General features: G+C 35.6%; 1 protein-coding gene across 6 annotated transcripts in view; it reads left to right on the forward strand.

Annotated features, from left to right (window-relative positions):
- BAZ2B (bromodomain adjacent to zinc finger domain 2B) overlaps positions 1-15,915 on the forward strand; it is a 407,867-nt gene that overhangs the window by 98,729 nt on the left and 293,223 nt on the right. Inside the window, exon 1 of one of the 6 annotated variants that reach the window (XM_020880349.2) lies at positions 15,359-15,560. The exons of the other annotated variants lie outside the window; for them this stretch is intronic. The gene's annotated coding sequence lies outside the window, so the exon portion shown is untranslated. Of the gene's footprint in view, positions 1-15,358; positions 15,561-15,915 lie in introns of those variants that run through there. 6 annotated transcript variants of the gene reach the window in all.

Here is a 15,915-nt window from a genome sequence, read left to right on the forward strand (position 1 = left end):
TTCCATTGCTTTCAAAATTGACTGCTTGGCTTTCTCTGGAGAAGGTGGGTTAATCAGTTTCAAATTGTCCATTTCAATGATAGGATTGTTGTTTGTGGAAGCAAGGTTAAAACTGACAAAACTGCCCTTTCTGGTCAGAGTTATTCAAATATTGTGTTTAATGTAAGATTAACCAGAACCGCTTTCTTCTCCCTCATTCTTTTCTTATGCTCTTATAAATGTTTTTTCTTGAAACCTAATGCATGGTCGTAACTACTAAGAACATTGAGCAAAGAGAGGACATCACTGCTGTTTCCCTTTTTTAGATTTGTTGGTGAGGAACTAGCTTTCCAAGGGGATTTGATGCCTCTGACTCAGAAAACACCTTTACTTCTTTTAGTTCCTTTGGATAAATGAAGACAGCCAGACAGACTGACTGCACTGTCAATAATGGGAATATCCATAAGGACAAAAAGTAACAAAACATAAGCCCTTACTTTAAATTACATCAGTACTGAATTTCACTTATAATAGAAAATTCCACAACGAGTAGAGAATATGAAAAGGAAAAATTTAAAAATTCATATTCAAATGTAAAAGAAAGTCTTCATTTTCTGTGATTAGACTTTTCCTAACTTCATTGTTGTTGTCCTAAGATAATTACATTCATTTCATTTTCCTTATTTGCAGTACTGTGATGCACGTTTTCCTGAAGGGACGTGTTAGAAGAAAACTTAAAAATTTCTATGTAGTCATTTCTTATCTTGATGATGGTGAGTTTTGAGTAAATTAAATGTGGAAATGAGTGGAAATAAAAGGCTATCTAGTATTGGAGTTTAGAAAGAAGTCATGCTTGTTCCATGATGACATGATTGTTGAAACATAACTTCTGGACTTCCTTGGGAAAAGGGTCATTATTAACAAAAAACCATTACAGTGATGTAGGAAGGTGCAAAGCCTGTCTTGAGCATCTGAAAAAATGAGGAAGTAGCCTGTTAGTCATAGGTAATATATTTCTCCTTCTATGGGTTGTTAGTGTAGCATACTGCAAGACAAAGTAACAGAGACTGTGGATCAAATCTGTTTTAAAAGAATACTGCAGGGGACTTCCCTGGTAGTCTAATGATGAAGACTCCCCACTTCCACTGCTAGGGTTGCAGGTTAGATCCCTGGTCAGGGAACTAAGACCCTTCATGCAGCACTGTGTGGCCAAAAACAAAAGGAGTACTAGAGCTAAAGGAAATGTTTGGGATAGGCAACAACAACAAAAGAGCAGAGTTTTAAAGAAGGCTTTTAAATGGGGGTGCGGAGGAGTGTAGCATTATTACGTAATTGAGTCCTCTTGGAAAGTATCAAGAATTTCTTCATTCTGGGCTGAGTATCTTACCATTAAATTCTTGTATGTTGTTACTGATATTTTTAGTAGCTTGTTGAGAAAATAATTTATCTATGATCATACCTTGGGGATTTGAAGTAGGAAGTTGAAGGGTTAGGGAAGGGCTGTGTAAACAGTAAGATAGTTGGTCCAGGAAGAGAACATGTAATAACTTTGGCCAGTTAGGTAAAACCTCTTTCCACTTCCTTCTCCAGAAAGAAGTGTACTTGCCAAAATTCATAAAAGAGAAGAACTGGTTTAAAGAGTATGTAAATGCTTTTGTATGAAGTGTGAAATGAGATAGTAGGAACAAGGCATGCTGGGGGGAGGAAAGTAAGGATTAGGAATGTGACCAGAATTTCCCTGTTTTTATTTTGAATAAAGTGTTCCATGACATAGTACCTTGAATTTCACCTTTTTCATTTTAGTATGAAATATGTTTTGTGAAATAGGTCATTTTTGGCAATTTGTTGCAAATATTTTATTCTTAGTAGGGAGCTTTTGATATGTTGCAGCTGAAGTTCAGAGGTACAACTAAATTAAGCATGTGTGCGTGAGTAAAAATGAATGTTTGTTTCTGTATTTGTAATCTTAGCACTTAACAAATGAGCAATATATATATATATATATACATATATATATATATAGCTACCTGTAGAAACAATCACTTATTAATTTCTCATGTTTAGTACTCTTGTGATGTGCTGATAGTTCTGTATTAAGAACAAGAATTGGGTCAGCTTCTATTTTTTAATAACTAGAAATAATTCAAGGTGACTAGAAATAAAATGCATGGTCCATAATATGCTCAAGGAAAGAATGTACTTAGAAAGGATGTACATAAAGTTTTTTGTGATTATTATATTAGAAATTACTTTTGTCAGGGAAACAGTTGGGGGTAGGACGGGAAAAACAGCTTCAGTAGCCATCATTAACTCAGTGAACTCATGCTCTAAGTGGGATGCATGTCAGATGTTCTCTGTTCCTGAGTAACTTTACAGTGTGGTGTCTCACACTCAATGTGATTCTTAATATATATATATACTTTTTGTATATCATACCTTCTGAATGTGGGCTAGCTATGGGTATCTGGTGCTCAACTACACAAATGACATCTACTTTAATGTTGATGGTAAAACTGGCTGTGTTGGACTTAGGAGGGACAGTAATCTGTCTCCAGTGTTGTCCATGTCAATTTTATATGTGTGTGTGTGTGTGTGTGTGTGTGTGTGTGTGTGGTGTGTATGTGTGTATACATATATATTTAAAATTTTAGTAATATTGGAGTATAGTTGATTTATGATGGTATTTTTATTTTATTTTAATACATTGTACTGAAGAGAACCTACCCTACTCCCCAATCCACCAATAAGATGAGTTTGTACTGTATAGGAAGGTTGCATGGTTTGAGATACTTTATATGCTAAAGTGTTCCTGTCACCAAGATGTTAAAAAAAATTGCTTTGGAATTGTTGGGGGAGTGCGTAATTTCCTCGCTTCTGTCTTGCCTCAGCAAAGATTTGAAATGGCGGACCAGTGTTACAGCTCGGTTATAGCTCAGAGTTTTATTTGGCAGACAAAGGATAGTACACCCTCAAGACATGAAGGCAGGCCGACCCCAAAGGAGAGGCTTCAATCTGTCTTGGCTTCCTTCTTTTATACGTTTGTCTTTTCCACACCTTGAGCCTGCCCTGTGCAAATTGGGATGGCCAAGAAGTAGGTGTATTTGTTTCACTTGAAGTTCTCACTCAGTCTGTGGATTTTCTTTTGTTCCATTTTTGCAGGTTTTTCCCTTTCTTTGTCTTTTAGCCACCGCTGTTTTGGACTCCTTTTTCCTTTCCTGTTCTAATTACCTAACAGAATTAAAACACAAATCAGTTCAAGGAGACAGTGAAATTTCAGTTGGACTTTGAAGGAAGTAGTAGCTATTTTAGCTTAGAACAGCAGCCTGAACACATAAAGAGGATAGAGGGAAACACCTGCCCAAGTAAAATTTGTTTGAAAATAATGGGAGATTAAGTAAGAAGAAAGGATTGGGCTAGCTAATAGATTTTTCAAGCAGAGGCGTGACATTAAAAAGTTGTTTTAGAAAGATTTGGAAGAAGTCTGTTAAATTCATGGAAAGAAGAAGCTATTAGAAAGAATGGTAATTTATTACAGAGATTCCAGTGTTAGGTGGTAATGACTAGACTAATAGCAATGTGAATGGGCAGAAGGATTGATACGGGGCTTCCCCAGTGGCTTAGACGGTAAAGAATCTGCCTGCAATGCAGGAGACCAGGGTTTGATCCCTGGGTCAGGAAGATCCCTGGAGAAGGGAATGGTACCCACTCCAGTATTCTTGCCTGTAGAATTCCATGGACAGAGGAGCCTGGCAGGCCACAGTCCATGGGGTTGCAAAGAGTCAGACACAACTGACTGACTAACACTTTCACATAATTTAAAGGAATGGTGTTGAGCTAGTTGGGGGAGGTAGGAGATGGTATTACCTTACATTTGAATTTATTTTGTATGACCGTAGTAATTTGATGTAGTTGAACACTTACTTCCTCCTTTACAGATGATGAAGTGAAAACTAGAGAAATTGGCTGTGGCTTAACATTTGGAATGGTTAGATATTCTTTCTAATATATCATACAATCTCATGATGAGTTTAGCTTAAGATAAACTCTCATCTGTTTTTTAAAACCCCTCTACTTCCCTCCTGATATATCACATTATATATAGATGCACAAAAGAGTGGGACAAGACTTAGCGACTGAACAACTTTCCTCCTGATATATCACATTATATATAAATGAATAATCAAGTTCACTTAGCCTAATATTTTCCATTTGCATTTATTTTTATAGCCTCGTATGTGTTTATACCACTGCCAAACATCACTGTCTGAAAACAATTGGGAGATAGGAGATAGCATGTTCTAGACCTGTTGGAGACATACTATGTGTTATGGATCCCTGACTGTAAACTTTGATGATTCCAGGTTTTGCATGATGTTCCCTGTATCCAATTATTATTTTCTCTCTCTTTTTTAAAATTTTCTCTCTTTTTGCTTGATAGTATCTTATTTTTTTATATCTTTCAGAAGAGTTACTTTTCTGAAATCTTCCCAACCTTCTACCTCCCCGCAAGATTATCTAATTCTTTTCTTGTGCCCCAGTTGAGTGCAATACATGGAATACAGGGCTGTGCAAATAGATTCCTTCCTTCCTACCTTTTCAAGTAATGGTTCAGTGAGCGTTTTTTATTCATAATGCTTTTATTTATTGTTGTTTGACATTATTTCATAGCCTGAGTTCCCAGAAATGCAATTGTTTGATCAAGTGCTAGCAATATTTAAAGGCTCTTAATATATGTAGTGTAAATTTGGTTTTTGCAAGGATTGTATGAATTTATATTTCAGTAGCAATACATAACTTTTCATATTTACCACGCTTTCATTGGATTTGGCATATTATTTTTAGCTTTTGCCAAAGACTATACCTTATTTTAAATTTTATTTTTTTGGCCGAGCTGCATGGTTTGCAAGATCTCAGTTTCCCAGTCAAGAATTGAACCTGAGCCCTCGGCAGTGAAAGCAAGGGTCCTAACCAGTGGACTACTGGGGAATTCCCAAAATTGTACTTTCTTTAATCAGCGTTTCTGTGACTAATAAGAGTGACCATTTTTCAGTGTCTTAACCTGTTGTGTTTCTCTTTTGTAATTTGTGTTTGACATTTACCTGTTATTGCACTGACTTCTCAGTGTGTTTATTATAAACTATTTATAAACTCTTCAGAGTATTAATGATACTATGTTTTTATTGTATTTATTTGCTTAATTTGGCTTTATAATATTGTTTTAATTTATAGAAATGTGAAATATTAAATTGTCAATTTCTTAGATTTTTGAAAACATTTTATTTCCATTTTAAGCTGAAATTGTGCATCTTGACATAGTTTTTATAGTCAGTTCTCTTATTTTTATCTTATTTAATTATTTTAAAAAGTAAATTTTGGAGGACTAATATTTTATCAATGAAAGTATAACTCTTTAAATTGAAGAAAAGCAGAGTTTTTAAATTGAAGTATAGTTGATTTGTAGTATTTTGTTAGTTTCAGATATACAATAAAGTGATTCAGTACATATATATATGTTTGGATTATTTTTTATTATAGGTTATTATAAGATGTTGAATATAGTTCCCTGTGATATATAATCAATCTTCGGTGCTTACCTATTTTTTATATAGTAGTTTGTATCTGTTAGTTGCATAGTTCTCATTTATCTTTCTCCCCCTTCCCTTTGGTAACTATAGTTTGTTTTCTAAGTCTGTGAACCTGTTTCTGTTTTACATATAGATTCATTTGTAGTATTTTTCATATTGCACATATAAGTGATACTATGTAATATTTGTTTTTGTCTAACTTCACTTAATATGATATTCTCTGAATCCATCCTTATTGCTACAAATGGCAATATCTTGTTCTTTTGTATCACCAAGTAATATTCCATTGTATATTCATACCACATCTTAAACCAGTCATCTGTTTATGAGTACTTGGGTTGCTTCTATGTCTTGACTGTTGCAAATAGTGCTGTTGTGAACATTGGGGTGAATGTATCTTTTTGAATTAAGAGTTTTCACTACAGGACATAACTGGAATGTATTTACCCCAGGAGTAGAGTTGCTGGATCATATGGTAACTCTATTTTTAGTTTTTCTACAGACTGTTTTCCACAGTGACTGTACCAATTTTCATTCCTACCAACAGTTTAGGAGCCCTCTCTTTTCTCTATACATCTCCAGCCTTTATCATTTGTAGAGTTTTTGATAATGGCCATTCTGACCAGTATGGGCTTCCCTGGTGTGTCAGACGGTATAGAGTCTGCCTGCGATGTGGAAGACCCCTTGAGAAGAAAATGGCAACCTTGTCGAGTATTCTTGCTTGGAAAATCGGTCAGTGGGGTCGCAAAGAGTCAGATACGACTGAGTGACTAACACATACACACATGCGCGCACACACACACACACACACATTCTGACCTGTATGAAATGATAGGTCATTGTAGTTTTTTTATTTGGATTTCTTTTATAGTGACATTGAACATCTTTTCATAAGCCTCTTGGCCATTTGTATGTCTTCTGGAGAAATGTCTATTTAGGTCTTCTGCCCATATTTTGATTAGGTTATTTGTTTTTGATGTTGAGTTATGTAGCTGTCTGTGTATTTTGGAAATGAAACCCTTGTCCGTCGCATGGTTTGTGAATAAATATTTTTCCTAGTATATAGGTTGTCTTTCTATTTTCTTTAGAATTTCCTTTGTTGAGCAAAAGCTTTTAAGTTTGGTTAGGTTCCATTTGTTTGTTTTCGCTTTTATTTTTATTGCTTAAGAAGAAATTGCTACAGTTTATATCAGAAGATGTTTTGCCTATATTCTATGAATTTTATAGTGTCTTGTCTTATATTTACATCTTTAAATCGTTTTGAGTTGATTTCTGTGTATGGTGTGAGGGTGTGTTCTAAGTTCAGTGATTTACGTGTATTATAGTGGTCTAATGTTCCCAATACCACGTGCTGAAGAAACCGTTTCTTTCTTCCATTGCATGTTCTTGCTTCCTTTGTCTTAGGTTAATTGACTGTAAGTGTGTGGGTTTATTTCTGGGTTCCCTATTCTGGTCATTGATATGTCTGTTTTTGTGCTAATATCACTGTTTTGATTACTGTAGCTTTGTAGTATTGTCTGAAGTCTAGAATGGTTATTCTTTCAAGTTTCTTCTTTTTCCTTAGGTTTAAAACTTTTTTTGTATTGAAGTGTGGTTTATTCACAATATTAGTTTCAGATGTACAATGTACTGATTCAATATTTTATAAATGATATTCCATCTAAAGTTATTATCAAATAAAGGCTGTATTTTTCTGTGCTGTACAGTATATCCTTGGTTTTATTTTATACATAGTAGTTTATATCTCTTAATCCATATCCCTATCTTGCCTCCTTTCCACCTGCCCCCCACCACTGGTAACCACTAGTTTGTTCTGTATTTTATATTTGACATATAATTATTCCCCATTCCTTTTTCCTAGTAAAACTGTCTTTTAATGCCCATGTTAAGGCCCAGCTTCCCATCAGTACTTAGTATCTATCCTACATTTCCTCAAAATACCTGTTATAAGGAATACTAAACTAAATAAAGGTCAGCATTTTAATGCATTGTCAGTTTTTTTTTTCCATTGTTCTGTTTCTACCTCTTGTGGAAGTACGCTTTCTTAAAAATATTAATTAGTCCTGAACATACAAAAACAAATTTTCATCGATCAGTTAAGGTTGTCATCCTGGTAAATGATTCTGCTACTTATTAGATGCCTAAGTTAAGATTACTTGAGAATATAACTTGACGTTTATTTATTTGGCTGTGTCAGCCCGTAGTTGTAGCATACATGATCTTTGTTGCGTTATGTGGGGTCTTCATTGCGGCACCCAGACTTTCTCTAGTTGTCTGTCATGCATGGGCTTCATAGTGCACAGGTTCAGTATTTGCAGCACATGGGCTTAGTTGCTCTGAGGCATGTGGGATCTTAGTTCCCCAACCAGGGATAAACCTTTGCCACATGAATTGCAAAGCAGATTCTTAGTCACTGGACCATTTGGGAAGTCCCTGACTTGACCTTTAAAAAATAAATTTTCACATGATATTTGCACTGTTTGCTTGTTTAAGGTACAAGTCAACTGTAAATGCTGCCTTGTAATTTGACTATTATTCCTTCTTGCAGTTTATATTTATTTCCCTTTGATTTTCCTTTTTTCTTTATATTAATTTTGTTCATTTTCTAACTTTTTAAGAAATTGAAGTACAATGGAAATATTACATCATGTTAATTTCAGAAGTACAACATGACTTTTCTTAAAATTAAAAATATATTTTTTACTAAAAAAATATTCTCAGAGTTTTGAAACAAACATTCCTAAGTTTTTATGCATATTCTAATTTATTTCCTTAGGATTCGTTCCTGAAGGTTGAATTGCTTTGTTGAAGCCTATGAGTATTTTAGACATGTACAGTGGTATTCTGGTAAATGTTAACAACTGGTTTGTGTTTCTGATAGAGGGAGCCCTAATAGATGGTATGTGTACTTTGTTATAAATGCTCCAAACACGGTCTCTTTCAATCCAGATGCTTAATACCACTGAACATATTTGAGATGTGCAGTCATATAACCATTATATAGTATTTGCACCAAAGTAATACAATAGATTTAAGTAACCTCAACAGTGTAGGCCATAATAAAATGTAGTAAAATAATGGGAGTAATTAGGGAGTGATAAATTTCAAGTGTTTATTACCTTATTTTTAATATTATTTACTGAATGGTAAGTTTATATAATTTAATTTTTAATAATGACTGTGTTTAATACCTGGGTTGCAAAATTCCTGAAAATTTAACAAATGTCTTTTATGAGTAAGCTCTAGCGCACCACTGCTAGGTTATCTTTTTTTTATCCTCCTCTTTGTTTTCTTTTCTCCTTACTTCTTCTTTTGTTATGTTTATGTTGTTTTCAATACAGGAAGAAATATCAGTACTTTAAGATGAATGTTTTATTCTTTTTGTTTATGATTTCAAGGTTTATCTTGCTTTACACTTAAATTTTACTATAAACTCTAAGTGAAAGAACTCAAAATTCTCCAAGCCAGGCTTCAGCAAAACGTGAACCATGATCTTCCAGATGTTCAAGCTGGTTTTAGAAAAGGCAGAGGAACCAGAGATCAAGTTGCCAACATTCGTTGGATCATTGAAAAAGCAAGAGAGTTCCAGAAAAACATCTATTTCTGCTTTATTGACTATGCCAAAACCTTTGACTGTGTGGATCACAATAAACTGTGGAAAATTCTGAAAGAGATGGGAATACCAGACCACCTGACCTGCCTCTTGAGAAACCCGTATGCAGGTCAGGAAGCAACAGTTCGAACTGGAGATGGAACAACAGATTGGTTCCAAATAGGAAAAGGAGTACGTCAAGGCTGTATATTGTCACCCTGCTTATTTAACTTATATGCAGAGTACATCATGAGAAACACTGGGCTGAAGGAGCACAAGCTGGAATCAAGATTGCCTTGAGAAATATCAATCATCTCAGATATGCAGATGACACCACCCTTATGACAGAAAGTGAAGAAGAATTAAAGAACCTCTTGATGAAAGTGAAAGAGGAGAGTGAAAAAGTTGGCTTAAAGCTCAACATTCAGAAAACTAAGATCATGGCATCTGGTTCCATCACTTCATGGCAAGTAGATGGGAAAACAGTGGAAACAGTGGCTGACTTTATTTTGGGGGGGGCTCCAAAATCACTGCAGACAGTGATTGCAGCCATGAAATTAAAAGACGCTTACTCCTTGGAAGGAAAGTTATGACCAACCTAGACAGCATATTAAAAAGCAGAGACATTACTTTGTCATCAAAGGTCCGTCTAGTCAAGGCTATGGCTTTTCCAGTAGTTGTGTATGGATGTGAGAGCTGGACTATAAGGAAAACTGAGTGTTGAAGAATTGATGTTTTTGGACTGTGGTGTTGGAGAAGACTCTTGAGAGTCCCTTGGACTGCAAGGACATCCAACCAGTCTATCCTGGTTGGAAATCAGACCTCGATGTTCATTGGAAGGACTGATGTTGAAGGTGAAACTCCAATATTTTGTTTACCTGATGCGAAGAGCTCACTCATTTGAAAAGACCGTGATGTTGGGAAAGATTGAAGGCAGGAGGAGAAGGGAGTGACGGAGGATGAGATGGTTAGGTGGCATCGCTGACTCAATGGACATGAGTTTGGGTAAACTCCGGGAGTTAGTGATGGACAGGGAGGCCTGGCGTGCTGTGGTTCATGGGGTCGCAAAGAGTTGGACACGACTGAGCGACTGAACTGAACTGAAGTGAAAGAAGTAAAGTGTGGATTCCCAGATTTATTTTTTCCCTGAAAGACTGTTCAATTTTCTCCCAAACTCTCTTATTGTTTCTAATAATTTTTTAGTTGATTGTATCAGATTTTCTGCATATGTAATTGTATTATTCAAATAAAGATAATTCTGCTGCCTTGATTCTATTATTTGTACTTTATTTTTCTGTGTTAAGAATAAACTAGGTCAGTAACTACAAAGCAGTATTAACATTTAGTAGCCTTATATTTTCCCAACTTTGGAAATGCTTCGAATACTGTATCATTGTGTATTGGCTTCTTTAATGATGGCATTTCTCTCACTAGCTTTGGCTCTTTTTGGTGGCTTTCAGCTTGTTATATGTATGGTTGGAAATCACATTAAGCAAGTATTCACTTATTTCTTTTTTTTTTTTTCACTGATATCTACTTTTTTATTTTATTTTTTTAATTTTTTTTATTTTTTACAAACTTTTTTTTTTTTTTTAGTTGGAGGCTAATTACTTTACATCATTACAGTAGTTTTTGTCATACACTGAAATGAATTAGCCATGGATTTACATGTATTCCCCATCCCAGTTCCCCCTCCCACCTCCCTCTCCACCCGATCCCTCTGGGTCTTCCCAGTGCACCAGGTCCGAGCACTTGTCTCATGTACCCAACCTGGGCTGGTTATCTGTTTCACCCTAGATAATATACATGTTTCAATGCTGTTCTCTTGAAACATCCCACCCTCGCCTTCTCCCAGAGTCCACAGGTCTGTTCTATACATCTGAGTCTCTTTTTCTGTTTTGCATATAGGGTTATCATTACCATCTTTCTAAAGTCCATATATATGTGTTAGTATACTGTAATGGTCTTTATCTTTCTGGCTTACTTCGCTCTGTATAATGGGCTCCAGTTTCATCCAAAGCAAGTATTCACTTATTTCTATTTTATTAAGACTTAAAAATTTCAGTAAGTTTAATTTTACTTAAATGCATGAGCAGCTTCATAATTCTTCATGACCTTTTCCATTTATCTTAGTGTTCTAAGTTTGGTTGTGTTTTTGTTTTCCATTTTGTGCTGCAGATTTAAATATTGATGGTCTTTGATATTTGGAGTAAGCAACAAGGTGACCTGAGCAACAGAAAACATAATTCAGATACATTTTCCTTAGAACTTTTTCTCTGGCTCTGTTGAGATCTGTGTTGTGGGTGTTTATGTGATCCTGTGTTTGAGGGTCAACCTTTGATTTTAGCAGTTATGCTTCAAACCAGCCTACCGGGGGATGAGGCCGCGGGAGGGACAGTGGCAGCAAGAGAAGAATGACCAATTACTACTGTGGATTATGAGTTTTTTATGGTGAGTCAGTCAGTGCTTACTTATGTCTGCCTAGTCAAGCTTGTTCATCACCTGCAAAAAGCTGACTTTTTTTTCAACCCTAATGACTGGTCGAGGACAATTAAAACAATTGAGGCCAAAGTGTAGCCCATGATGTTTTTCTGCTATGCAGACGTGAGTCCCAAGTTCTGTGATTCCCACTTCTCTTATAATCCCTAAAATTTAATTCTGCAAGTTATAAGTTAGAACATTTCAGAATATTCTCACTTACTGCTTCCTAAAATCTGCACCTTGCACTCTGGGGACATACATATATAAAATAAAAATCTTAGAATATTGATATTTTCCCTGGCTGCTTTAACGATGGCATTTCTCTCACTCACTAGTTTTGATCCTTTTTGGTAGATTTTTGGGAGTGATTATGTGAATGAATGCTATTTATTCATATTTTAAAGCTCTTTTCACATATCCAAAAAATTCTCCTTAGAAAAGGTTATACCATTTTAAATGATTGCTGTTGGACTTTGGAATTTTTTCATTGTATTCTTAGAATAATTTCATTTAAATTTGTATATCCTTATTTTTTACAGATAATTGCATGTTCCTAAATATATTGGGATATGGTATTTGTGTTTGAATTGCTTAGAAGGGCAGAGACATTACTTTGCCAACAAAGGTATGTCTAGTCAAGGCTGTGGTTTTCCCAGTAGTCATGTATGGATATGAGAGTTGGACTATAAAGAAAGCTGAGCGCTGAAGATTTGATGCTTTTGAACTGTGGTGTTGGAAAAGATCTTGAGAGTCTCTTGGACTGCAAGGAGATCCAACCAGTCCATCTCAGTCCTGAATATTCATTGGAAGGACTGATGCTGAAGTGGAAACTCCAATACATTGGCCACATGATGAGAAGAACCAACTTATTTGAACAGACCCTGATGCTAGGGAAGATTGAAGGTGGGAGGAGAAGGGGATGACAGAGGTTGAGATGTTTGGATGGTATCACCAACTCAATGGGCATGAATTTGAATAAACTCCGGGAGTTGGTGATGGATAGGGAGGCCTAGCGTGCTGCAGTCCATGGGATCGCAAAGATACACGACTGAGCGACTGAACTGAACTGTTTAGAAGTAGTGGTTTTCGTAAGATTTTTAGAGTGATGTGGTAATAGTAATCCCATAACAACTGGTCTCATTATAAGGTATGGCTGATTATTTTCATAGGTGCAACAAGAGGGTGAACTACATAGGCCTCGAGTTTGCTCTTGCAAATCTAGAGCCTATACACTATCATACAATTATTAAGATTATGACATTAACTTGACTGTAACTTTTTGTAGGGAATCTCAGGTAGGACATTTAAAAGCTATTGTTAATTGCTTTCTTCAGGCTAGGAATGCAAGCCCAGGAGACTACCAGATTTCACCTAATACCCTTAAATATCCCTCGAATTTTTTAAGATTCTTAGTCTACTGGGAAGTGACCTTCCTTATCACTTAACAAAGCTGAGCTTTATAATCCAGGGACAAGTCCAGGTTTTCTGCAAGGGCTCTTTGCATTAAAGTCAGCCATAGTTAGGGGCTTCCCTCATAGCTCAGTTGGTAAAGAATCTGCCTGCAATGCAGGAGACCCCAGTTCAATTCCTGGGTTGGGAAGATCTGCTGGAGAAGAAATAGGTTACCCACTCCAGTATTCTTGGGCTTCTCTTGTGACTCAACTGGTAAAGACTCTGGCTGCAATGCAGGAGACTTGGGTTTGATCGCTGGGTTGGGAAGATCCCCTGGAGAAGGGAAAGGCTACCCACTCCAGTGTTCTGGTCTGGAGAATTCCATGGACTGTATAGTCCATGGGGTCTGTATAGTCCATGAGGTCCCAAAGAGTTGGTTATGACTGAGCAACTTTCACTTTTCAAAGGTCTTGAAAATTAACTTCAAGCTGCCATGCTACAAAATAGTTACTGTTGAAAAAACATTTTGCCAGAATAATAATTTGATGTATTTGAGCATAGGAATTTTTCAAAATTACAAGCATTGTATGGGATTAATTTTAGCCTATTTTGTTAAAGCCATAACTTAAAAAAATGAAATTTACTAAATTAACTTACCAAAGATTTGCCTTAATTATGCAAACTTGGGTTCTTAAATGGTCCTTACTTTGTTTTTGTAAGTATTTTTAAAATTTGTTTTCTAATGCACATTTAAGATATTAGAAATTCTGTTTCTTTGTTCTCTGAGAAATCAAGTTTAAAGACAGTGAAAGGCCTAGAAATAGATGATGGTGGTAGTGTACAATGTTATGAATGTACTAAATGCCACTGAAATGTACATTTAAAAATTGTTACAGTGGTAAATGACATGTTATATATATATTTACCACCAAATAAAAGATAACGAAAGGCACAGATAGCTTGATAAGATTTTATAGATAGGATAACAGCAATCTTGCTTTGCTTTTGCTAAAGTCTTCCACATGTTTTCCTCTTAGGAACATTTTTATAAGAGAGGTAAGATTTGGATACACAAAACTAAAGATACATTTCAGATTGTCTATAGATAAAGATGCAAAAATGTTTGAATGTTCACCGTGGAAAACAGTGGTAGATAGAGTTGAAGGATAGATTTTGGACATACTCTTTATTTTCTGATGTTTACAGGTTAGACATCAATGTTTTATAAATGAGCATTAAAATTATTCCATTTGTTACAAGGAGATGAGGGCTTATAATTTTTCTTTTTCCCTTAGCAGTAGTACAAGACCATTTGGTAGAAGTTTTGACCAAACTGCACTATATTTTTGTGCCTTATTTTGTCATATATTTGTCAAGTGTTTGCTAAAAGCAAGAACTCTTAGAGTTGCAATGGGAGAAAAGTAGATGAATAAGATACTTTATTATCTAATTAATTCTGTTTAGCAAAAAATTTCTAAGATTTAGCAGCTTAAAACAACTTTATTTCTATGGGTCAGGAATCTGGGATCAGTTTAGGTAGTTTTAGCTCGAGTCTTCTCATGAGGTGTCTGTCCGGTCTCCTGTTGAGATAGCAGTCATCTCTAGTCTTAACTGTTCTGTAGGATCTGCTGCCAAGCTTACAGGTTATTTGCAGGGCTCAGTTCCTTGTTGGCTTTGGCAGGAGGCCTCAATTCTTTGTCACATGGTCATTTCCACAGTGCTGCTTCTGATGTGGCAGCTTGCTTCCCCTGGAGTGAGCGATGATGTTTATATCACTCCATATTATTAGCAGAAGGTTTATTTTCATTCTTGAAGATAGCTGCTTTGCTTGACTTAAAACATCATTAGAATTACTATTTACAAGAAAAGTCTTGAAGTTCTATTTAGGATCACAAAATATAGTGTCATATTTAAAACCCATAAATCTAATGCTATGAATTTTGCACTAGAAAGTGAATCCGGACACTTGGTTATCCTAGGTTTTATTTATTTAGTTTCTTGGCCACCCGTGGTGAGAGTGGAATCAAATTGTTAGAAAAGGTAAAAGTGAAGTATAAATACTTTCCAGTGAAACCAATCAGGAGAGTACTGGACTGGTAGGCTCCTCCCTTTGAGTGTCTTTAAGATTGTATGAACTGCAATTTCCTTCTTCCTGTTTACATTTTAGATTTTCTTAAAACTAAATTACTGCATATGCCGTTTAATACTTGACTCTCCCCATTTATCTGTTACCTTAAATTATTTGCTTCTGCTTCCTAATTCTACCTTTGTTACCATAGTAACAGAAGTGGACTAGGGAACTTTCAAGACAACCAGCAACTGAAATGAATGAGCATTCTAACTCATCACCTGTGGTTGTCGTGTCCCATCACTACTCCTGTTTTAATAGAAATAAGCAGGCATCATAAGGCCTGTTGACTCAGGAGTGGGGAAAAAGTCAGGAACTTAACTCTCATTTGCTTCAGATTTATTTGCTAGAAAGAAAGAGCTTTTCTGATAACTTAGAAAAGAACTCTTCATTCTGTGAAAAGGTTAGACACTTTCTACTCCACACAGTTATACGTTAAAATGTTTATAGTATGCTTTTCATAGGTATTAAATTAATAGATGTCTAGGGAATGAGTTTTGATATTATTTTATGTTGGCCTACCATGATCAAATTTGTTTTTTTATGCATTATTTAAGTGAATCTTGAAAAGCAAATATAGACCTTAAACTCTGAGAAGAAGGAATTAAAAATATTATTAAACTTAATCAGACTGTTATTTATCATTTTAATAAGTAAATATTTTGAAGTAGTTAACTTTTAGGAACTTCCCTGGTGATCCAGTGATTAGTTGGGACTCCGTGCTTTCAATTCTGGCGGTGGGTTCAATTCCTGGTCAG

Source organism: Odocoileus virginianus, chromosome 13, assembly GCF_023699985.2.
Source record: "Odocoileus virginianus isolate 20LAN1187 ecotype Illinois chromosome 13, Ovbor_1.2, whole genome shotgun sequence".
NCBI classification, from domain to species: domain Eukaryota; kingdom Metazoa; phylum Chordata; class Mammalia; order Artiodactyla; family Cervidae; genus Odocoileus; species Odocoileus virginianus.